Source organism: Sceloporus occidentalis, unplaced genomic scaffold, assembly GCF_023333645.1.
Source record: "Sceloporus occidentalis isolate IW3139 unplaced genomic scaffold, rSceOcc1.0.p SCAF_9, whole genome shotgun sequence".
Lineage (NCBI taxonomy): Eukaryota > Metazoa > Chordata > Lepidosauria > Squamata > Phrynosomatidae > Sceloporus > Sceloporus occidentalis.
The window spans coordinates 46150623-46175848 of NW_028316989.1; the positions used below are offsets into that span (position 1 = coordinate 46150623).

At 41.3% G+C, this 25226-nt stretch overlaps 1 long non-coding RNA gene across 6 annotated transcripts in view; it reads left to right on the forward strand.

The window, feature by feature from the left end:
- The first annotated feature begins 433 nt into the window (after positions 1 to 433).
- Positions 434 to 25226, forward strand: part of LOC149307450 (uncharacterized) — a 32497-nt gene continuing 7704 nt past the window's right edge. The window contains exons 1-9 of one of the 6 annotated variants that reach the window (XR_016282387.1): positions 434 to 701; positions 1077 to 1179; positions 2024 to 2203; positions 6399 to 6541; positions 11489 to 11570; positions 12868 to 12969; positions 16011 to 16136; positions 18822 to 18911; positions 24209 to 24872. This is a non-coding gene — a long non-coding RNA (uncharacterized LOC149307450). Of the gene's footprint in view, positions 702 to 726; positions 1180 to 2023; positions 2204 to 6398; positions 6542 to 11488; positions 11571 to 12867; positions 12970 to 16010; positions 16137 to 18821; positions 18912 to 19211; positions 21400 to 24208; positions 24873 to 25226 lie in introns of those variants that run through there. The other 5 variants (XR_016282386.1, XR_016282388.1, XR_016282389.1 and 2 more) reach the window with 5 other exon arrangements.

The window sequence follows — 25226 nt, forward strand, 5'->3', positions numbered from 1 at the left end:
GTCGCCATGAGTCAACAGGAGACTTGAAGGCACACACACACACATACAGAGGATTATTATGATATTTGATCTATGTGATGATGATGATGATGATGATGATGTTGATGATGACAATGATGATAATGCACAATCTATCACATAACATTTTTGGTTTCCATGGTTAGCACTACCATGAGGAAACGCAAAGAACTTTCTCAGGCAGCAGATTTTGGCCACTATTGAGATGTTTGCATGAGCCAGAAAACTCCAGGAGCAATCTGACATATCCTGACCTCAGAGCTGCCCTGATCTCCCACCATTACCTGGGACCCGCCCTTCCGACGTTGGATGTCTGTTCACAAGTGCCACCTGCCGTGGCTACAGCCATGACAAATCACTTGCTCTGAGATCAAAATGAGGTGCCCAGCATTGAGCACATGACTGGGGACCTTGTTCTGACCTCAGAGTGGGTGACTCTCTATGGTGGTGGCCACATGAGGTGGCAAAAGTAGACATGCTGAAAGTAAATGCTTGGTCTCAGAATCGAGGACTCCAGATCTTCTAGGAAAAAGTGACTTATTTTAATCAATTACAACGGTATATTATTCCCCAGGTTTGATGCTGAACTGGCTGGACTTCTTCCTGAGGTTTGAGCTGTACATCGTCCACACTCTCTACCTAGAGGACAGGTGGAAGACGTTTTACTTGGCCCATGCAGACAGGTCCTAAGACACAGCAGCTAGATATTGGCTATGTAATTTATTTATAATGTGTATGTGCGTGTTCTTAACTACCAGGGATGTGGAGAGGTGCTTGTTTAGATTTTCTGCCTCAGGTGCCAAAATAATTGGACTGGCCTAGAGTACCAACTATCTTGACTTTGGGGACTATGTCTATGGAGTGGGAGAGGAACCTTTGCTGTTCTGTCTCAGGCAGCAAAATGTCTTGGACTGGGAACTGAAGAACAAAGGCACATTTTCCTTCTCTGGTTTTGTTTTGTATTTATTGTACAAACTGTTTCTTGAGGAGCAAAAATCCAATTTCGAGGCCGAATGAAGTTGTCTGTCTGTCCATCCCTCCATCTGTCTCTTTTTCAGAATGCCGTGATCATCACACAAGGCTGAAAATTAGTCATTCTGGCTCTGAGCAGAGAGACCTTTGTGACCCTGACAATTATGCTTCGGATTCTGTTGGAGGAAGGTGGGATACAAATAATAGGAATGTGAGACAATATATATGGGGGTGAGGAGGAGAATCTTTTTTAGCCTGAGGGCCAAATGATATTTTAGAGAGTGCCACATACAGTGGTGCGCAGGGGAGAGGGGAAGCAAAAGGATGAGTCAAAAAAGACAACATGTCTGGCATCTTTGTTTATGATATACACCAGTGTAATGGTAATGCATGTCTTTGGTTGTTACAGAAGGAGGTATTCAATACCATCCTAATGTAATGATCTTCAGCTGTCCTAAAATTTACTTGTATAATGTTAAGTGCTCTGACACAGGCATTCAGTGGCCAGTGGAGACAAAGGGGTGGTCGAAGAACATCTGGATATGTCTACAGCTGGACTCACAACAAACTTCCTGCATAGTAGGGGAATGGACTGGATTGCCCTAGAACAGTGGTTCTCAACCTTCCTAATGCTGCAACCCTTTAATACAGTTCCTCATTTTATGGTGACCCTCAACCAATGGTCTCGGTTCATAAGGTCATAGGAAATAAGTGTTTTCCAATGGTGTTAGGTGACCCCGTGAAAGGGTCATTTGACCCCCAAAGGGGTTGCAACCCACAGGTTGAGAATCGCTTCCCTAGACGGACCCTTCCGGCTCTAGGATTCTATGATGGAGGCATTCTTTCGGTGTTCTCATCATTGTTGTATGTGTGGCTATAAGGATGTAGCCAGATGCTCTTACTCTACCATCCTCTGCTCTCCAACAGCCAAAAAATGGCTCCTCAGCATGAGACATGCATAGCTGGAAGTAACTGAAGCTAATTTAAATAATTTAATTTACAGGGATGTTTGACTTTCGGTTGTTTATCATAGGAATTCCCAAAGAAACAGTTCTGATGGAAAAGGCCAAGGGTCAGTACTACAGACATTTTCTGAAGCAGGGGAAAAGAGAAGAGAAGAAAACCAAGGAAGAGAGACTGCCGACATAGTCATCCAGCCCAAAAGATCTTCTGGATTGGATGGAAGCACATCTCCCATCACTCCATGGGGAAGGTAATGCTTGGTTTGACTTCCATGCATTTGCATTTATACAGGAGATACTTGCTTTATTCTAAGTGCAGCCTCTGGACCATAGGTTTGTTCCAAGGCCATTTTGAGTCATTTTATGGCACCTTATGGCAATCCTCTGAACAGGAGATGCTTGAGAGACCTTGTTACCAAAAGCCTTGCCTAGGTCTTGTAAATTCAGAGTTGTGGCTTCCAGTATTGAGTTGCTGGAGTTGTAATGTGGACTTATTTTTCTCTGCCACAAAGACACAAAGAGACAAAAGCTTCCCGAGTGAAAGAAGACGGGAAAGACAGGCATGAGATACGGGTGAAGAAAGATGGAAAACACAGGACGAAGTCACCAGGGGCCATCTTCTCAAGTACTTGACCCAGCCAATTTCCCATGTCTTGTTTCCTCTGCTAACAAACGAACCAAACTCCAAATGACCCCATTTAAATTCTGAAAGGGTCTTTGGCAACGCATGCCGAGCCATTCCGCGTCCAACTTGTTTGCCCACCACAAGGATCTCTGAGCATAATCCATCTTTAAATATTATTGGTCTAATTTGACTGAGCAATATTTGTTCACGCCTTGGCAGCTAATGTAAGGAAAACAAAAAAGGGGGAATCCCAGGAGTTGTGTGATGGTGATCTTGGTGGCTGCATTAACCTCGAGTTGTTTTTTGTAACCGAGTTGGAGCTTAGGACTCAAGTGGTATTTGACAGATGCGCCTTAAAAATGGGTAAACGAAGAAGGGAAGGTTTTGAATTCTCAACATGCATCTGAATGTTACATTGCTACTAAATCATAGCGTTCTGGGGATCTCGTTGGGGAGATCACATTACAATGCATTTTGCATTTCTCATCCTCCCCCATCCCTGCTCCAAACTAAAAATGGGTTGCAGCTGGCGTTCATTCTTCAAACTGAGAGTTATTACCATAAAACAGATTCCCGAACTTTGTACCTTCTGGAAGGGCTGGACTGCAATTCCCAGCATCCCTGGGGAGAAGGGAAGGAAGGAAGGAAGGAAGGAAGGAAGGAAGGAAGGAAGGAAAGTTGTAGTTCAGCATATCTGAAAGGCTGTTGCATATCAACATGATGAAATTCCTTATAGTATCTCAGGGTCCAAGACCTTTATAAGTTAGAAGCTGACAATCACCATTTAAATTTAATTCAGGCCTGCATTGGGATTCCATTGAATTGGGCATTTTTAAAGTAACTGTAATAGTTGCGTCTCCAAATGGATGCCCAGTCCTGGCTTTTGGGCATCCAATGGACACAAATGAACCCCTACAATTGAAGCAGTGAAGTGTGATTTGATTTGATTTAATTTAATTTAATCTAATTAGTGATTACCACCTCTATTTCAATGAACACAACTAGTGAATTTGTGAGCCAAAGTTTGGTGCGACAGATTTGGTGAATGTTTGTTCTGGTTACTGTTTTGCATTTCTCCGAAGGACTGCAGAAACCTTGTCAACAGAGATCAAATGGACACTTTTGCCTTCAAAGCTAAAATGGATTTATGCAACTGATATGCACAGTCCAAAAACAGTTTGCACACAATTAAGTCGGTGGATGAAAAGGAGACGAGGGCCAGAATCTTGCTCTTCCCCGCAGGCATGGGCAAAAGCAAACTGCTGTAGCCTGTTCTAGCTTGTGTATTGGTTCTCTTTGCCATTTTGACATCTGATGTTGCACAGACACACGTGTCCTGGCTTTCATCTTGAAATGTTGGATGGTATGAAAGACCAGTTGGTCTGTTTGTACCAGGAGCATCTCACTGTACAGAACTGGTAAAACACCTACTAAAAAAAGACCAGTAGTATTACAATATCAAAGGTGGTGATAACATCTAGGGTCCTGCAGTGGATTCCCATCATCTCTTGTCCTGAATTCTTTTCTTGCACCATATTTCAACTGAGACATCTTACAGTCTTGCAGAGAAAAGAAAGAGAGATGAACCTCACCTCTGTCAAATGTCTTCTTCTCAGGCTTGAAGCCATTTTCTTTTAACACCGGTCTTTTGTCTGCAGCGTGTAGAATCGTAACACTGGCTTACCTAGTAAGTTAATGGTTACAAATGTGCAGCGTAGTCTAATGAATGTTTACGTACCAATGAATCCCATGGTGTTTGGTGGGGTATTTTCCTAGATTGCAGCTTAAAACTAGTATTTTACACTGTAGGGTAAATTGCAAAGTCTATATTTTGGTTTAACTTTACTAGACTAAGGAACAGAGGCACAGTATTCTTCATGCTTGCTTGCAAAACTCTCATGTCCAGAATATACACATGCAATGGTAGTGGATTTTAGATCAGTAACACAAATCTTTAGGATAGTAATTAATGATCTCTTAGAGGAACCCTATCCCTAGTTTACAACAACCCTGTTGGGTAGGGCAATGTTATTAGCTCCGTATTCAAGTTGAGAGGTTGAAGAAGAGGCAGAATAGTCTGCCTGAAGGCTTTGTAAATCAATCAATCAATCAATCAATCAGATAACACTTGAGGTGAGATTGAAAATGAAGATGTGTAGGATTCCAGCCCTGAACCGAATGTATACCTAAATCTCCTGGGAGGCGATCATATGTTGTACCGATTTTAAAAAGCTTAATGTTTTCTGAGTTCTTTTCAAAGCAAGGTAAAAACATTGTCACTCATGACAACAGTAAAAGGCTGGCATTGCTAATTAAATGGACAAAGAGATTAAAAACATTATTTTATTCTATTTACAAAAAAGAAGAGTACAATCCACTTTCCCGTTTCTGCTCCTCCTGGAACCTGAAACGGAGGTGTCCCCAAGTCTCTGGCGATGCTCAAGAGTGTTTAGATGGAAGGTCTAGATGGAGACACCTATTGAAATGTGTCTGAAGAAGATTAATAGGACGTGTCAGTGTTGGGAAAGCACTGCTTTGCGGTAAATTTCTACCAGGAGAAGATGAATTACCGATGAATGCCGAGTTATCAACCCCATCACTATCATTCGACACTAAATCAAATTGAGTGGTTATCTGCAATTGGAATTTTTCCCTTAAAAAGAAAGAAAGAAAGAAAGAAAGAGGAAAGGAAAAGCAATATAGACCTTTCTGCTTAAGGCTTTTTGATATATAAACACACAGCATGGAAGAATTCTTCCACCACTTTGTAGCCTATTCTGTAGTATAGTTTTTAACCTCTTAATACAAAGTTTTTTTTTCTGGTGTTAAACTCAGAGGAAGGGATGGGGAAAGAATGAGAGAGAGAGGGAGAGAGAAAGATTGTGAAAAGAAGAGTTGGTGTCTCTCAGTTACTCATTCCCAAACCAGCTTTTGCCTCACAAGGTTGTAGGTTCCTTCTCAAAAGACGCAATGAGCAATTTCCACAATTTTCACATTTGTCTTCCCTCTACAAGAAAGCCTTTGCAAAACACACAGTTTTCGAAGACTATTCACAATTTGGGACTTATTCTGTGCAAAATTTCCATTTGGAAAACAGGAATCTCTGTATGGGAAACAGAATCTTCTGTTCACAGGACAATATTTCTACAGCGAAATGTTATATTGTTGTTCTTTTTATAAAAATGCATCAACCACATTTAAAGTTTGCTCAGAATAAACCCCCAGTTGCAGCATTTTAGGCATGAGAAATAACATTTCTGCATAGATAGTGCTGTGCAGAAAATGCTGTTTTCTGTGAAAAGGCATCATATGCAAATCTTGTACAGAATAAGTCCCGCATTTCCAAGAAAGGGGAAGCCAGGAATTGCAGTAACCAAAGGACTGTTGTATTAATTTTTCATGCCAGGAAAGTGATGCTCAACAAACAAATACTTTTACTATATATATATATATATATATATATATATATGTGTGTGTGTGTGTATGTGTGTCCAAGCTAGGTTCAGGAAAGGAAGACACACTAGGGATCATATTGCAAATATATGTTGGACAATGGAGCACAGCAAAGAATTTGAAAAGAAAATCAGCCTGTGCTTTATAAATCATAGCAAAACCTTTGATCATGAGAAACTATGGATTGCACTTAAAGAAATGGGTATGGCACAACATTAGACCATCCTTATGCACAACCTGTACTCAGGATAAGAGTCTACTGTTAAGAGAATAGGGATGGTTTGCAATTGGAAAGGCAGTAAGCAAGCCTGCATTTTATCACTTACATCTATTTAACTTGTATGCTGAACATATCGTATGTAAAGCAGGATTGGATTCAGAGGAAGGCGGCATGAAAATTGGAAGAAAGGACATCAGCAGTTGAAGATATGGAGATGACACCATACGATTAGCAGAAAAGAGCCAAGACTTGGAACGACTGCTGAAGAAGGACAAGGAAGAAAGTGCAAAGGCAAGTTTACTATTGACCATGAAGCTTTTAAAGCTATCTAAACAAACAGTCATTTTAATTTAATTCCACAATTTAATGCATCGGTGTCTTCCAGTGCAATTTCATTTTTTTTCTGCCCTGAATTTTACTCCCATTTAATCTCAATAATGACTTATACATCTAGGGCAGATTTCCACAACCAAGTATCCCCCAGATACTCTGGACCACAGCTGCCATCATCCCCAGTCAGTCCATTGGGCTCACTGGGGATGATGGGACTTGTAATCCAAACATCAAGAGTGTGCCAGATTAAGGAAGACTATGCAAGGGTAATGAAAGGTGCTTAATGTTTTTAAACAGCTCTCTCTCCAAACTACAAATTTCCTGTTCTTCTAAAATCAACGATAATAGACCCCATGATTTCTTAGATTACATGGACCCATGCCTGATAATGCAGAACAGCTGGGCTAGACAAATAAGTCTGGAAAGACTAATTTGATTTGATTTGATTGATTTGATATATAATCCACCTTTTCTCATAGGAGCTCAGGGTAGATAGAGTCCTGATAGATAGGGCAGGTGCTATAAACATAACTCATAATTAAAGGAGAGGGTGTTAATTGTTTATTCCACTATCGTTCAGCTGGATCCATACTTAGGCCTAAACCGATACGCTTTCAATGTAGGAAAAATATATGCCAGAGTATATATTCGAGCCCTCAGTTACCAGATGTATACAAGAGCTACCATCATATTGCAAATATCCCCCTTTGGGGCAAGTTACTTGAGCATTTGATGTCTGGGTAACTTCAGATATTTTTTGATGGAAACAGATTATCTGGAGCCATTTCATTCTGGTATCAGGTCAGGGCAAGATGCTGAAACAGCCTTAGTTGCTTTGATTGAATCCTCCTGGATCTCAGGTCCAAACCATGCTGCAGAAATAATGCCATTTGAGCCCACTTTAACTGCCCTGGCTCAATGCTAGCAAATTCTGGGAACTGTAGTTTTATGAGACATTGAGACTTCTTTGTCAGAGAGCTCTGGTGCCACAATAAACTACAATTCCCAGGATTCCCTAGCATTGATCCAAGGCAGTTAAACCAGTCTCAAACTGGATTATTTCTGCAGTGTGTTTTGGACCACAGAGTGGCTTTTGATACCATTCATAATGGCATCTTACTGGACCAGCTCTATGGGATGGCACTCTTCTACAATGGTTCTACCTCTATCTTGTGGGTCAGATCCAGAGAGTAGTATTTGTTTCAGTGGGTGCACTTTAAGCATGACTAAGGTTTATCTGCCACATACATTTGTAGCAGTTTTATGCTATCTTAACGCCTAGGGCTCAAATCCCTTTGGAGATATTAACATTCTCTGCTAGAGGGCTTTGATGCAATCGGTCTCATATATAGTTTGGACCTCATCTCCCAGAATAGCTCACTCTTGTTCAAGCTGCATGAAGCTTCTGGGAGCTCAAGCTCAGAACATCTGATGTGTCAGAAACAATGCTTTAGTCCTTTCCTCTGAACTATAGTTACTAAGGTAGTTTAAGAAAAGTTATTGAGAATGAAAACCTTGGTAACTGTAGGAATGTGAAGTTCAAAGGAGTGAATAGAGGAGTGAAGATGGCAGAATGTTGCCCTTTCCTGTAGACTCAGGCAAAAGCAAACTTCTGCAATCTCCCCTAGTTTGTGTATTCTTCCTCATTAATAATGTTTGCCATCTTGATCACACTCTGATGTTGCTTGGTCGCACGTATTGAGAAAGGTACACCAATGCTTTCAACAGTATAGAGAGCAGATTTCTTTGTATAGATAGACTTATCTGCCCTGAGCCTTTAAAATTCACATAGACTATTGTGAGAGTTCATATTGAATCTGAAAGGTAAGCTAAAAATAATTGAAATCATTGCTTTGGAGGCCTAGATCCAGCCTGCGCAATCCACAATTGTTTCTCTTTGTCCTAAACATCTGGCTGGTGAGGTGCATCCAGCAAATTGACATTTGGCCCTGGGTTTTGCTGGCTTAAATGCATCCAGGTGTTTCCTTGTTTGTCTTTTTCATTCTCTGGATGGTCCCACCAAATTGCACCACATACGGTCAAAGAACGACTGCCAGGAGTCAATCACCACTGATTTCATGTGATGGATTCGGCTCTTGGAGAACTGGGCATGTTCTCTTAAAAGGAAAAAGCCAGGCTGGGAGGAAGGGAGAGGTTTTGATTTATTTCAAAAGCCAGGTTCTTTCAACAGGCCTTTGATGCTTAGGCCTGAGATGTAGACCTCAATGTGGAATAATGCTCCATTCAAAACTTTAATGGCCTTCAAACTGTAGCAAGAACCCAGTTCAGGGAATTATGAAGCATGGGACATGATCCATAAAATCCATTTGGCTTGCATCAGGCACCAATCTGTAGTTATTACAATCACTCTCTGACGCATCTACTGCCCAAATGGACAGATTTATATGCTCAAAATGTCTCCACAATAAGAAAAATCTGTGGTCTTATCTCTCTTTTCCTAGCCAAAAGAATCCCTCTGCATACTTGTCAGGCATTGCTGGACCTTGACTGAGTCATTGTCCATTATCTGGAAACAGAAATACTTTCAGAATTAAACAAAGGTTCCAAAGAACGACTCAGCATGTAAGCTGAGCATAATGCAAAGTGGATTTCTTCTCATGAGGGTTCCTGGAGTCAGGAAGCTCCACAAAATCTACCAATGGGAATGTCAAGTCTGAAGAAAACCCCCAGGAAAAATTGCAAAAGGCCCACAAAGTAATGGGGAAACAGAATTAAAGTGCAATGGTTATAGATATTTTGCTCTGAAGAGGCCTTTATTTTATTTTCAGAGTTTTTAAAAGCCAAATGCATTGCTTACATGTACATAAAAAAAGCAGACACTCGCATAGAAGATTTAAGGTATATCCACATATCCATACACCCTTGATTTCTCTATATCTTCTGCGTCTTGATCAACAAAAATATATGAAGGTTAACCAGGAGGCAGATTTTCTTCTTTTGTTTCTCAGGAGGCATTCTATCCTCTTTTCCACCCAGGAGAGGATTAAGAAAATAAAGGCCAAAATTATGTAGTGGTCCAATGTATGAGCAAGATCCCCATGGAAGCATCAGGATGCGCAATATAGAATGGTTGTATTCAGGAGCAGGATTGTGGAAGGAGATGCAGATTGAACATGGATGGCTATTGCCCACTTCATATGGATCCACTTTGGACATTGTGCATGGATGCGCATGCACACTTGGTCTTGCATTTAGCTGGGCATTTGGATGTTCATTTGATGTCATACAGCATGCCATTAAACACAAAGTTTGGCTAGCCCCTGTATGCATAATTCCACATGTGGTAATTTAAACAACACAACTCCATTGTAGGATGTCAGCCAGGGAGCCTCACAATGTGCTGCCCGTGTGCCATTTTGGTGCACGCCCATCCACACGGGGTGTGTCATGATGACGCACCTCTGGCACTGCATACAAATGGCGCAGCGCCAAAGGGCATCATCATACCATGCAGCAGCGGCTATGGCGTCCCTTTGAGAGCACAAAAAGGAGCCAGTTTTTCCAGCTCCTTTTTGTGCTCTATGGAGGCTGGATCGGTGCCATGGCATGCAGTTGCCCCAGCGTCAATCCGGCCATAGATATCCCATAGCCCCATAGATACCTTTTTTCAAATTCAGACTAAAACCTAGAGCAGATGCATTGATAGGATTGTTACCAGTTGCTGCTACTATCTACTCAGAAGTTACTCCTGTTAGTCTAAAAGTAAGAGTAAACACAGTCACAGGCTCATGCTTCTAGATGAGCATCAAACCCTCCCAAAACAGTGTGTGCTTTTTCCTGGACTAATTCACTCCGTTCTCAGTGCAGATTCCAAAGTGAAGGGAAGATTTCATTGGAAAATTAACAATGTAGAGGAGCCCTAAAGAAGAAGTTTCCTTTGTAATGGAGGGCATAGCATTATTTGCGATATATATATATATATATATATATATATATATATATATATATAAATGAGGCTTGTGGAGGCATGCTTCATCTTTAATTCATCACTCTCAGCTGAAAGAGATTAGCAATGTCTAGCACGCAGCCCTTCGTATGGTGCTGACCTCATCAAGTATGGCCTGAAATTAATTAGCTTCATTCATTCCAAATGGAGGGAGGGAGGGAAAAAAGGGATAATGGAGCTGCATTTTTAAAGATGACCATTGCAAATTGCACACGGCGTATTTAAAAGCATCCCACCTCCCTATTTTAGAATGGTCTAAATTAACATACTTTCCAGCCCTTGCGTTATTATGTCAGAATTAGCAAGCGATCAAGGGATGGCGAGGGACAACATGGGTATGTTGTTGAAGTTAGGGGGTGTTTTATTTACTGGCAAATATAAGATAATGAACTGAGTACCTGGTGGTGGAAGACATAGATAGAGATGTGTTTTGTGGTGGGTTCATTTATTTATATAAGCAGACGTTGCGTCTTTAATGGCCTGGATCTTGTTGGTAGTCAAAACTAGACTTTAATTCAATGGATTTTGTATAATTCTTCATTCCACAACTGATTGAATGGGTCTCCTTTGGTTGAGACTAACGTTAGGATTTGGGTAATTTGCTAGTATCCAGTTAATACTATTGAAATAAATAATTTGTTGCTGTTGTTGTGTTCCTTCAAGTCATTGTTGAATCTTGTGGCTGCAGAATCCATGGTTATGGAGGGCCAGATGTAGTGTGAAAGGGCCCTGATCTATCCTCATGGCAAAATGGAGTAGTAGAATAAAAAGTGTGAGACGAGAGTATTGACGTCTCCCTCTTCTGCATTCTCCCCCCCCCCCAAAAAAAAAATCCTTCAAGCTATTTCTGTACCAAGTATGAAATTTGTGGATTCTGGTAAATTCTTCAGCAATGAACTGAACTGAATTTTTTTCCTCTTCTCTTTTGATCAAATTAGGTGACTGGAATCCTATTGGTGTCATATAAATGCTCAACTATGGAAGGAGTTGGATATTTGTATCCAGGTGAAAGTTGTGAAGGTAGTGCTCCACATTCAGTGCTGTTGTCCTTGAGAGCTATGTGTGTACATTGGCATAGAAGATGCTGTAATTCAGGTGGCATAGTACAATCACTGTGCAAATTTGTGAGAGCAAAATTACATTCCACCTTCTACATCAGTGATTCCCAAACTTCCTAATGCAGTGACCCTGTAATACAGTTTCTCATGTTGTGGTGACCCAAACCCATGAAATTATTTTCATTGCTAGTTCATAACTGTAATTAAATATGTGTTTTCCAATGGTCTTAGGCAATCCCCATGAAAGGGTCATTCGACCCCCAAAGGGGTCCCGACCCACAGGTTGGGAACCACTGTTCTACATGAAAGAGGCATTTAGTGCAATGCATTTAGTGATTCTCAGTGTGAAAAGGACCAGGTTGTCTGTATTTGCAATGCAACCGTTAAAGATGAGGAGCCTCCCAGGGGAAAAACAGTCATTGTAGCTCATCTGTGACATGTTTGAATATTTGCACGGTGTTGCGGTATGGACTATGACACTATGACGCTTGAGACCAGGGTTCGAATCTTTGCTTGGCCATGGAAACCCATTGGTTGAGCTTGGGCAAGTCAAACTTTCTCAGCCTCAGAAGAGGACAAAGGCAACCACCTCTGAACAAACCTTGCCAAGATGTCTTAGGGTCACCATAAGTTGGAAACGACATGAAGGTACACAACAGGACATAGGCCTTCAAGTCATTCCCAACTTATGGTGACCTTAAGGTAAACCTATCATAGGGTTTTCATGGACAGATTTATTCAAAGGCGGTTTGCTCTTGCTTCTCTCTCAGGCTGCGAGAAAATGGGTTTCCATGGCTAAATGTGAATTCAGACGCTGGTCTACTCAGAAACTAGACGTTTAACATTCTGGGTGGGTGAATCTGCCTGTTTTGATTCTTCCAAAAGTGATTTTAAAAAATCTCATCTTCTTTCCATCCCAAACATAGAAATTTGCAAATGTTGATAAATTCTTATAAAAAATGAGTCTCCAATGAAATTCTGAACCCATCCTTACATCAAATGTCCGAGGAAAGGATAAATATCTTTAGTTATTCCTCCGGCTTTTCAAAAGCAACATTTTTCAAGATGCAAAAAAAGAGTCATTCGGACTTGCGAAAGCAAGGAATAAGAGCCAAGGGACTGTTCATATGTGAACGAAAAGATACAGAACAATTGAAAGCTTTATCGCATGCAGGTATTATTAAACACTGCTGATTAAAAAAAGAGAAATGATAATGTGAACTCTTCCCATTTCTCCCCCTCCCTCTCTCTTTCCTCAGCTTCAATGATAATTCAAAAGGAAAGGAAAGAAAGAAAAACCTTGGAAAATTATCAGTGCGAAATGAAAACTGTCTCTGCCATCTTTGGTTTAATTAACACAGGTATTCCAATTGAACTCCATTTATCAAGTGATTATGGATTAAACAGTAACTCAGGGCTGACAATGAAAACGTTACCAGGAGGGTGGCGGAGAATAGCTGGGAGAAAACCATTGGAGTGACTTTGCTATTGCAGGCAAGAACAAGCTTGGGCAAATATTAGCCAGGAAATGCAGCGCTTTTATTCAGGAGGAGGGGAATGTTTTGTTTCGGAGGCTGCAAAAGTTTGCTTGCCTGTCGATGCAACTATTCATTAACACTGTGCATTGTGGCTAGACTCTCTCTCTCTCTTTTAGAAAATATGACTTTGGTTACATGATTTCCCACTTGTGTTCCAGGGAACATAAGTATTCTGTGGAAACTTCTCACACCAAAGTAGAAGCATTTGTGGTCCTGGAGATGTTTTCATCAGTAGTAAATTAATGCATGAAGGCAAAGTTTCCTTCTAGGTGAATTCGTCTCAGATTAACAACCCTCCTCAAAATTGTACATTGTGTTGCAATTGTTTGGTTCATGGACTGCATAAAGGGGCGGTGCAGACTGCGCCTAAGGGGTGGCCTGCAGCCACCTCCATCTTCGCCAGATCAGGCTGCAGCAACTGCCCTGATCTAGCTTTTCTGTGGCACAAAAAGGAGCCACAAAAAGCAACCCCTTTTTGCGCCCTGGAAAGGGTGCCATAACCACCGTGCTGCGGCTTTATGGCAATCCTTTGGCACTGCGTCATCTGAACATAAAGCCAGAGCAGCACTATGCACTATGCACTATGCACTATGCCAGTGGTGGCAAACCTATGGCACAAGCACCAGAAGTGGCACTCAGAGCCCTCTCTGTGGGCACACATGCCGTCACCCTAGCACAGAATTTGCCAGAATTTGTTACTAGAAAGCCACAGGGACATGGCACTTTGCAATAAATAAGTGGATTTTGGCTTGCAGTTTGGGCACTCGGTCTCTAAAACATTCGCCATCACTGCACTATGTGGTGCGGTGCGCGATGTCACGTCGCCATGGGGTGGAGTCGGGGCAGGCGTTGTATGGATGCCACACCCCGACTTTGCCACCAGGCCAGTCTTAATGGCCAGTCTGCACAGCCCCAAAGTCTGGTGCATGTGTGTGTCTCCTCTATGGCCAGTGGTTCCATAGGCCCCCCCACATTTTTGAAAAATAACCAAACCCACTATAGCTGCTGTAACCAAAAGCCACTGAAAATAGCCCCACACACACCCCATCACAAAGGGGATGTAGTTTTACTCATCACTGTTGTTTTGGGATGCATCCAAATGGCATCTAAGGGTGCATCTGCACTGTAGGAATAATGCAGTTTGATATCATTTTACATGCTGTAGCTCTATCTTATGGAATCCTGCGGTTTGTGGTTTCACATGGTCTTTAGACCTCTCTGCCAAAGAGTGCTGGTGCCTCACAAAACTACTAATCCCAGGAACCTGTAGGATGGAATCATAGTGCATTGTTTCTACAGTGTAGGCGCATGTCACTGAAAGTAAGTTGTGCCTTCTGGAAATGTCATTTTCAGTGACTGCCAGTCCTGCCTTTGCTGCGGTTGTGAGCTAGGACCTCAGAACTGTTTTTAAAATGGAGTGGAGGTGGCCTCGATGTTGTTAGGAGGGCTGTTATTAATTTTGCCTACTTGCAAGCGTTTGTGGGGGAGGGCAAATTAATTTCCCCCATCCATTATCATTGAAACATCCTTCAGTAGGAAGACTCATACAAGCACAATGTGTACTTAGAGGCGCGCGCCTCATGTTCCGTGTATCTTACTCCTAAATAATGGTGTGCAAGATTGATTGCCTTTATTATTCCTGGGAGGGCTTGCTGACAATAGCTTTCTTAATATTTTTTTATCGTTTAATCATTCAGTACACCTCTGAGCGATAATTCCTGAGAAGTCTCAACTACACATAAGTCTCGGTGGTTAAATTTTGCCAGGTTATTTTGGAGGTGGGACTCAAGCCCCCCAACTTAGTCTTAAGGAAGGGTCAAGCCACCCTGCCCCTAATGTTCCAGGGACCATGCTCACAAAATGTCAAAAATCGCCTTCCGATGTTGGCTGGTTGAGCTCCTAGACTGGCATATGGTTCACTGTATGCCTTTCTGTGTCTTTCTGCCATCTGGGAACTATCAAGGCCTGGTAGGGGCCCCTGAAGCAGTCATTGCAAGGAGGGAAGAAGGGAAGGGAGGGGATTCAGACCACTGAGAAGCATTTGATCTCAGCTCAGTTTATTTATTTACTTTATTTATATGCCACCTTTCTCCCAGGCCGGGACCCAAGGCGGCTTGCATAACAACAAATTAAAAACATTTGCAAAAAGTTTAACACAAGTTGCCATGGGCGGGGGAGACATTAGGATGTCTTCTCAAATAGAAAACATCTACCTTTCCCTTTCCTAGGGAACTCAGAGGAGCCATATCTTCATAGTCCAAATACTTTCTCTTCCTCTTTTCTCCACCAGTTAAGCAACAACAGCAGGAGTCCATACTGGAGCTTTTGGCAGCTGTTGAGCATTGGGAAGCATTTGGTCAGAGGGCAAGGATGAGTTAATAGCGCTATGCTCTTTGTGCAAAATGGGACATGGAAAACTGTACTTATATACAAAAAGACTAACTAGGAAAACCTGGTACTTCCCTAATATTCAAAAATTTTATTTACAAGATTCTTTCAAGCCATAGGATCTTCAGACTTCAAGTTCTTCAAAACGTACATCATAAACGATATGGACTTTATATCTTCTTTAAATAGACTCATATTCCCTTAGTGATTTGTGAAGACTTAGAGATGGGATACATTGCATTATGGTTAATTTTCAATACTGTTACTGTATAATTATTTTCTAGACGGTTTATATAGTTTCATTATTCTGTTGGATGTTTAAAATTGTATTATTGTAGTGAACACATGCAATTTATGGTTTAATATGTTTTTGCACATGTTTTTGCACAAGTACCAGATTTCGCTAGTTAGTCTTTTTTTTTTTTTTGTCATTCAGTTTAAATCACATCCTCTACATTTCTCTTTTGGTTTTCTAGTAAACTGCCATTTTGGGACTCTCTCACAGATTGCACACTCAGAAGATTTGCCCAATCTTTGCGGATGAGCTAGGATCATCTCAGTTGGCCAGCGAAACATAGACGAAGGTTGGACAACTTCCACAGGTTAGTAGTGACCATGTTGCACCTTCCAGAACCCACCAAAGCTTGCAACAAAGGTAATTCAGCAGTTGCCATCACAATTGGCACCAGTTTTATGGTGCAGCTCTTAGCTGTGAAATCATCCTATCACAGGGTCCTGACAATGTGCAAAGTAGAGTTTCTCTTTGAGGGAAGGTTGCCATTTATCTAAGACGGAGGTCCGTAGCACTGTCCAAAGATGAAGGAGCTCCCTGAGTTGAAGTAACAGTATTTCAACTGGAAAAAGTTTTATTCCTGATGTTTCGCCAGCATCTGTGGCTGGCATCTTCAGAGAATGCTGTCATGGAAGTGAGGTGTGTGTGTGTGTGTGTGTGTGTGTGTGTGTATATGTATATAATATATATATATATATCTGTGTGACCTTGGTTAGGGAGGAGTGATTTCCATGTTAATCTGTGTATTGTTCTGTTGTTGATGGTGGAGCCTCACGGTGGGAGGATATGATGGCCCTGGCATCAACAACAGAGCAATACACAGATTAACATGTAAACCCCTCGAAAAACCCACACAAAACTATGGATGCCAGCCATGAAAGCCTTCGACTTCACATTGGTTAACTTGATTGTTCATCACTTTATGGAGTTTATCTCACCTATGCCCCGCTGCAATAAAAAACCCCACATCTGTCAAATCTATAGAGCAGGGATCTTTGCTTTATTTTCCTGTTTCTTCTTCTTCTTTTTTTTCCAAACAAAGGAAACAGAATGTATAATTGTAGATACTTATCTCCAACAGCTGTCTCTGAAAGAAAACACTAGAAATGGCTGCTGGGATGAGCTTGTTGTTGCTGTAGGGCACTTAAGGGCCAAAATGTTGTCTTGATAATTAAAAAAAGGAACACCCGACAACATCCCCCTACATTCCTTCCGCGAATTACTTAGCTCCCTGATATGTCCTCGAGGAGGCATATCTGCTGAGCATGCAAGCCAAAGGAGGGCAGCTAGCCATGGAATTATAATTAGCAAGGTGTTCTTTACGGCTTTCATGGGGGCGCATTGCCCCAGACCAGACTGGGATGCTTTCTTAATTTATTTGGGCTTGGAGAACTGAGTTCACAGTCCTTACTAGAGCCTTGTGGCATGTGACAAGTGCCAAAAAATAGACACAAACAAGCAAGCAAACATAATTCGAACCTTTCAACATTTCCTAAATTTACTGCAACAGGGGATTGGGGGCAATTTCATTGGTTTTTGGATCAGAACTTTCCAAATCCTCAACGGAGTCATAAATAAAAGAAGCCAAAATTCCAAATTCAAACATGGGAGAAAGTGAAGCTGATGAATTTGTCCATTCAAACAGTGTGCTTACCTTTCCAAAACAAAACCAACCGACTTGAATTTTCTAAACCTTCTGACTTTTGAATTCAGCGCTGTGACCATGCTTACATTGCTAAATAATGGTTGCTATCTCTTCCCTTCGCCTCAAACATACTCCTTATCTATAATGCCTGCAAAGCATTATACAGCATTATATTTATTCCAAACCAGGAATACCTGTACCTGTTAAATTTGGCCAGTGCAGATGGGGGTATATTTCATTTCAATTTCATTTTCGTTAATGAGAACAAAGTAAAATGGGCAATTTATGTGCTGCCTTTCTCCTGACATGGTGCCCAAAATGCTATTAAAGGGTTAAAAACAAGATCATCTACAAACAAAAAACAAACAGCAAACAACAACTAGATAGTAAAAAGCTAAAACACAAATAACCAAACTCACATTAAATTATTATTATTATTATTATTATTATTATTATTATTAAAAAGTATAAAAATTGTTGGAAAGAGATAAAAGCAAAAATCAATATGAGAGACAGGTTCCTCTATCCTTGAGGAGCATCTTCTCAGAGAAGTGGGCAGAGAATCCATAGTGTAAACAGAGATGGCTCAAGATATTGTCGCATCTGGCAAAGCAGTCCTAACTCAAAAATATTCTGGCTGTCAGGGACTGTGATTTTGCACAAACCTCTTCTTCTTCTGGGAGGAATATGTTTCTACTAGCTGATCCCAGAAATCTGTCAACAGAGCAATCTCCTGGCAGAGCTGCTCTTCTGGCAAAGTTCAGCCATTAGAAGAGGCCAAAAAGAGGACAAAGTAGAGGTGAGGCAAAGCAAGAGTCGAATTACATGAGATTCAAGGCTCTTCCAGATCAGAGGAACAAACACAGTGTTGCCACAAAGATAAGCCAAGGCAAGGGACTTTCTAAATGATTTTCGGCATCTGTAGGTTGAGAAGGGTTTGGATAGGACACTGTTTTAGCAGGTCTAGCTGCTAAGGCTCAATGACCCTTAGGCATCTTGGCTAGTCAAGGAGCCAAGGATGTCTCCATAGTATAGAAATAAAGCAGTTTAACATTACGCTCCCATGGTGCCATCCTGTGGAATCCTGGAACTTGTAGTTTGGTGAGTTATTCAGCTTGGTCCGTCAAGAGAGCTCTTTTGCCTTACCAAACTTCACATCCCAGAATTCTGTAGGATAGAGTCATAGCAATTAAAGTGACATCAAACTTCTTCATTCTTCCCAGTGGATTCACCCAGAGTTTAATTTTTTGTGCCCCATCTTCAAGTGACTGCAATGGAATAATAATAAACTGGGGGTGAAGGGAGCCAAACCACTGCTTTCCTTTAATCTGGTCATTTGTTTGCCTTTAGTGGTGTCCCTAGATCTGCTCCTGGACACTTCTGGGAACTGATATCCAAAATGTGACATTTTACAAGCTCTGGATCTGCTTCCTTCCTGAGGTGAGTCACCTTATAAAATCTAAGGGCACACAAATTGGCATCTTGGCAAAGTGGTCCATCTGGGGCTTGATGGACCTTTCCCCACATTTTGGAGTATTTGTAGGACTCCATAAACTTGGGGAGGGTTAGTTGTTTTTGTCGACAGGTCCTTGTGTGTAGTTGACTGTTGTATTTGGAGGTAGCGTGTGTGATCACTTGAATAACACAACTGCTTCACTGATTCAGTCTTAAATTTCCTTTGTCTAAAAACAACCTGATCCTCCTCTTTATCCAACCTACAACCACGGCCGCTACTAGTAGTAGAGGAGCAAGGAATACCAGTAATTTGAAAGCGATGATAGACGCTCCAGCAATTCCAAACAGACTGACAAAGCATCTACATAAAACAACTGTAACGACAATGGCAAAAAAAGAGAGACTCTACTTGGACCATGCCAGATTATCTGATCATATTTCACTGAATCCAAGATTCTTGGATAGAATCAGACTCACCGACGGTCCAAAACTCAAGTCAGTAACATCTGGTAGACTGCTCAGTCCAAGATAACAAGAACAACAACGACAACAGTGTGCAGTGAAATCTTTCAAGAAAGGGGATGGAAGAGAGTTTTGTAAATGGTACTCATGCTGAATAAAGAAACATCTCAATTCACTCATGGAACCTACATATGATTCACTTATGAAATTCACTACCAGAAGACATGGAAAAGGCCAACAGCATGAAGCAAAATATTGGTGGACCAATCTATCCAAGTCAGTTAGTAATGCTGGCTCCATTACCTCCAGGATCTGAGACAGGATTCCTCTGAATATCAATTGCTGGGGGGGGGGGGGGATGAATGAGAAATTGGCCCCATATGTATCCTGCTTGTGGGCTTCTCAACGGTATCTAGTTGGCAGCTGTAGGAAAGAGGATCCTAGATCAGATAGTCCTGTGGTTGTATCAGCCAGGGACCTTTTAACATTCATGTGCCATGAAGCTCAAGAAGGAAGACATTGAGATCTAACTCTTCCGTTTAATATTTGCGATCGCAACGGTGGGGGGGAATGGACAAATATTCTCATACACATTTATTTTCCTTGGAAACGATGCACTTTGAAATGAAATTCAAACCCGATGACGTTTTCGAGGATAATAGCAATGCTAATGTCGGCTTGTTCTTGTTTTTTGAATGTTGGGCTTCATCTAGACATAGTACTGAGCGAATAAGCAAACAAAGGGAAAGAAGTTGAGGAGGGGAGCACTGGGGAATAGAAGTCCATTTGAAAGTGAGAGGGAGAGAGAGAGAGAGTGGGAGAGGAAGAAGAAAATCTACATTTTAATGAAAATATTTTCAAGCCATTTCAAATAAGAGTCCAAGAGAAATAATTACAAAAGTTTGGAAAGAAAGAGCATTAGCTTTGATAGCTTTCTCCTCTGTGAAGCAATTAAAACGAGCCATTTTTCAAATACTAAGCAGAAAATTACTAATGGGCAGGCTCAAAAAAAAAAGCTTTCATTTCAATCTCATGTCCTTTATTCTTCTAAAAAGAAGGAAAGAAAGAAAAAAAATAAGGTGGTTTTCAGATAGATTACTACATAAAGGAGTCACTCGCTAGATGTCATAAAAACTATGGCAGCGTAGAATGACAGAGATTAACAGCTAGATTTAAATCACGCAACAGTCCAGTTAATAGCGGCGTCTAATTAAAGAATGCATTATAAGTCTGTAATGTTGATTTGATGGAGAAAACCTCAACTTTGGAATTTTCCATTGCAAGTGATTGCTTTAGACTATTCATGTGTGGACAGTGGATGCGCATGGAAGATGAATCAGCTTGTTTTCTATACAGTGAGGACCAGTGGCTTGGATTACATTCAGTCTATTCCCAGAGGTCATCATGCAGAGATAACGGTTTAGGAAACTTTATCCAACTGGGGAAGACTTTATCTGGTTTAAATCCAAGAAACATGTGATGACCTCTGTCGTTCTCGGCCTGTCGGTGTCGAATACATTTTCTTCTTCAAGACATAAAACCACACAAGGTTGTGAACTTCTTGGTGAGAGTTGTGAGACCTAAATCCAAGGGTTAGTCCCAAACAAGGTAGATCTACTGAACTAGTGGGTCTTATATAGATGTTGACAGTGATGGAGACATGAGACTGGGACTCAAGTTGGATTCAAATCACTTCAATTACTTGACTTGGACTTGATTTGGCAATAAATGATCCATTGACTCGACTTGATTTGTGACAAGCCTATTTTTAAGTGACCAATTTGCTGGTGTCATTCACTTTGAGAGACAGGTAAGACCCACTCCCAAAGTGCAGGACATGCTTCTCGGAGTGGAACAGCAAACACACAAGGCAATGGGATTGAAGTTCAGGTGCACAATGTTGTCTTTCAACATAAGACTGGTTAGTACAACGAATATATAATTCCACATGAATAGATTTCTAACTCAAGCTAAATTAGCTTCTGTTCATGTGTGTCCATGGCACCATTTTTAAATTTGAATCAGGTAGCAAAATCTCTTGGGTGGTGCCTCCTCAGGATGAAGAAAGAGAAGTTATACAAGAATTCACTGTCAATGACTTGGTAGATGACCAGAAGAAGGACAGCTGGGCAGTGAAGACCTAAACTTTGCACAATCTCCTCCCAATTTTTTCTGGATTAACATCTTGCACTGCAGTTCCTACATTCAATGTTAGTCATGGTCAATTGTTCGATTTCACATAAGACTGGTTTGTGTGAAATGCACTTGGAAACATTTGTAAATATTTTATCAAGGAACAAAGTGGTTGTGGAGGAAAAGGAATGAAGAAGAGACCATCACACATGGGGTCTCTACATAGGAGATGTACAGAAATCTCACTCACCTCTGCCAAGAGTCTTATCGAAACTGATCATTCTGGCACTGAGAGAGTGCAACTCAAGGGTTTTCCAAACCCCTTGAGACATCTCACATCTACCACAAAACTGAAATGCTAAATGTTTTTTTTTTCCATTATGGTTTCTATGATTTGTGCAAAATACATGTTGCACAGATTTTCCCCCCTTTGTCTTTTTTTCCATTTGTGGAGCTAATCACATGTATACACACACACACACACACACACACACACACCAAGTATAACAAAGCAGGCAGAATGATCACAAAGATACAAGCAACCCACCCAGTCCAACAACAGGCATCGTGTTTTCCAACAGCTCATATGTTACAGAAACACCAAAACTACTGATTGAAATGTGAACATGTTCCCTGAGACTAAGAGCAAAAATACCAGCAGCCTTTTCATGGCATCTTGCATTGAATAAGGATTTTGTTTTGTTTTGTTAAAGTTATGCTTCTTATGTGAAGGGATGATGCAAGTAAGGGCTTACATCCCTTCCTGTTCCTGGAGCATTTCCAAGTCATTACATCAAACCATTTGGGCACCATATTGTCAAATAAGTTATGTGAGTAGAGGCACATGAAGCTATATATATATATATATATATATATATATATATATATATATATATTCTTTTGCAGATACAGCACACATGCTTTCACCATGAGGACTTGGATATTGCTTTTATGTTTGAAAGAAACCAGAAGATTCTGTGGCTGTAACCCCAGATTTCTTGTGAAAAGGTTCTAAGTGCAATGCCAGCAGCTCCAGATATAATCAGCTGCAAAATTTAGCTTTGTGGTTTCCTTGTTGATCCACCAAATCCTGGGGAATAATCTGCCAAATCTCAGAAGCCCCAAACCTCCAAATAACACCAATGACCTTAGGAGAAACACACCAGGAAGACATTTCACCATTGGCTAGGACAGCATATTAAAATACAAGGCACTGCTGTAGTAAAAACAGGGTACCTCATTCCAGCTGTCTATATATATTCCTTTCCAGCACTAAATCTGTCCAGGGACCTTTCAGAAATACAACATTAAGCCTCATGCCTTCGCTTAGTGAATAGAAATGTGAAAAGGATGGAGATAAAAATCAGAGGGACATACAATAGCGAATGTTCTATGATTTAATCACCATTACAGCTTAAAACAGCACAGTCGACATTCACCCTTGGTAAGTCAGGGATAAATCTCTGTCTATGGCCGCCTTAAAGAGTGACGGCATGGTAGCTCCAGGTCTTTTGACAAAACAGATCGTCCCCCCCTTTCCACGTCCCAGACATGGTGCAAGGAAATATAGTTGAAGGGCACTGCCTGAAAAACGACCCTTTCCTAGCATAGTGCGCAAGAATATGAAGTGTCAGTGGCATGGTGAATCCATTCTGGGTTTCAGTTTGAACTTTAAAGGAGCTATTCATGTGCTGAAGTCTCTTCTCAAAAAACCTTAGATAGGTTCTTGGGGAGTCGCCAGCCTTCATTGAATTTGTACAGGTTTGGTCCAAAGTATTCCTCTGCCAAAGGCAATGGGAAAAATGGTGCCATGCACAAGGTGATGCATATACAGGGTATGTCTATGGATAAGGTTACCATAGTTGTGACCCTCCTTCTGCAACCTTGGACTGTTATGCATGTTCAACTGCTTCCTTAGAGGAATGTACTCATGTATAAGACACTGACAGGATACCAGCCATGGTGGTGCATGTTACCCACAGCACAGTTTTGCTAGGTCACACAATGGCTGCCAAATGGTGAATGGGTATACTTAACCAGCCTAAATGGGCAAAGAGGTGTTATGAGAAAGCTCCCTCAGACCTCCAGCTGATTGACCAACTTTGCTTTCTCTTCATGGCACCCAGACCAGTGGCTGGTGGCACCTTAGTGTGCTAACTCATGCCGTCACCTCCTAGATACCCTCCTCTGGCAGCCAAGCCACCTCTGCCATGGTGGAGTGGGGATGCCACCCAGAAGCCCCTTCTGGGTCTGTTGTGGCTGCTGGCCAAGTAGGAATGGAAGTAGGTGGCAGAAGGCGCAGCCATATATGTCTTTCCTTTTGAGGAAGAAGAGGAGTCCATGGTCACTGCCACCATCAGCACCTCCTTTTCCTGCTCTGGCCAGCAGCCCTGCCAAACACAGAAAAGGTGGCCATGTGGCAGCAGCACACATCCACACCCTGCAGCTGATGGATGGCAGGGGTGCCCTGGCTGTCAGAAAAAGGTGGCCAGGGAGGTCATGGCATGGATAGTGAGTGACCACCCCACTGTATGTTCATACCCTCTGAAGTGTCACCCAGTGCATTCTGCACCCCTTCACCCTCCTAGTGATGCCCCTAACATCTGTGTAAGCACACCGGCAGAACAATATACATCCCTAGTTTCAAACAGGATCCTAAATTGTATGTATTTGTTTTTTTTAAAAAGCCAGCCTGAAGAAAGCTTATTGGCTATGAACATCTGAAACTGAATGTTAAGGAGCATCAGAGGTACAATTCATACCTTGGAGCACTTTTCCATTATCAAATGGGTTTCCCACCCCAGCAACTTGAAACACGCGCCTCCTTAGAGAATTGCTCAAAGATACAGCATTAGAAAAAAGAAGAAGAAGAAAAGCTCATATTTCTAATCTTCTTCAGAATGGTTTTATTTGGGGGCTGGAAATGAAAAACAGCAGCTCCTACTAGAAAGGAGATGGAGAGGAAAGCCAAAGAACTGTTGGCTGGAGAGCTGAGAAAGTGTGGCAGAAGTCAAACAATCCTGTCTGAGATGAAAGCAGCGACAGACAGAAGAAATGTCATTTCCTCCAGGGTAAGCTACACTACAAATTCAGCGTTCAAAGTTCTCATGTTTCATCCTAACAAATTCCATTACATTAGCAAGATTAGAAAAATCGCATTTTGTTTCCTTGGGCTGTGAAAATGTAAGCAAAGTAAACTCATCAGGAAGAAAAGGACTGTGTAGTGTGTGTCTGTGTCTGTGTGTGTGTGTGTTTTTTTGTGTGTGTCTGAGTGAGTCTAGAGGGAATGTGATATTTTCCTTCCTGAGATTAGAAGGCTACAGATACCTTGTGTAACAAATAAATGGAGGACATGGGAATGCATGCACAAGCCAAAATGTTTTTGAAGTCCTTGCTTTTTCAGGTCATCATTTGCATTAACAACCGTGAAATGGGAGGGCATGAGCAGGATTATGAGCTTCTGTTGAAAGATGATTCTTGTGAACAATTGGTGCTATTTTTATTTTATTTTATTTTATTTTTGGAAATGCTGGATGGCAATTGTTTTCAGGAAAAATGCATGGAGGAAAAGTGATCCCACCTGCTAAAAGCATATATTTTTGGAACTATTAACCCATTAAATGGCTCAGTCAAGAGAGAGCTGAACTAACGCTACTTGTAATTTTGGGAGAAGATGTTGAAGAAGAGTAGTTTTCAATGAAGTAG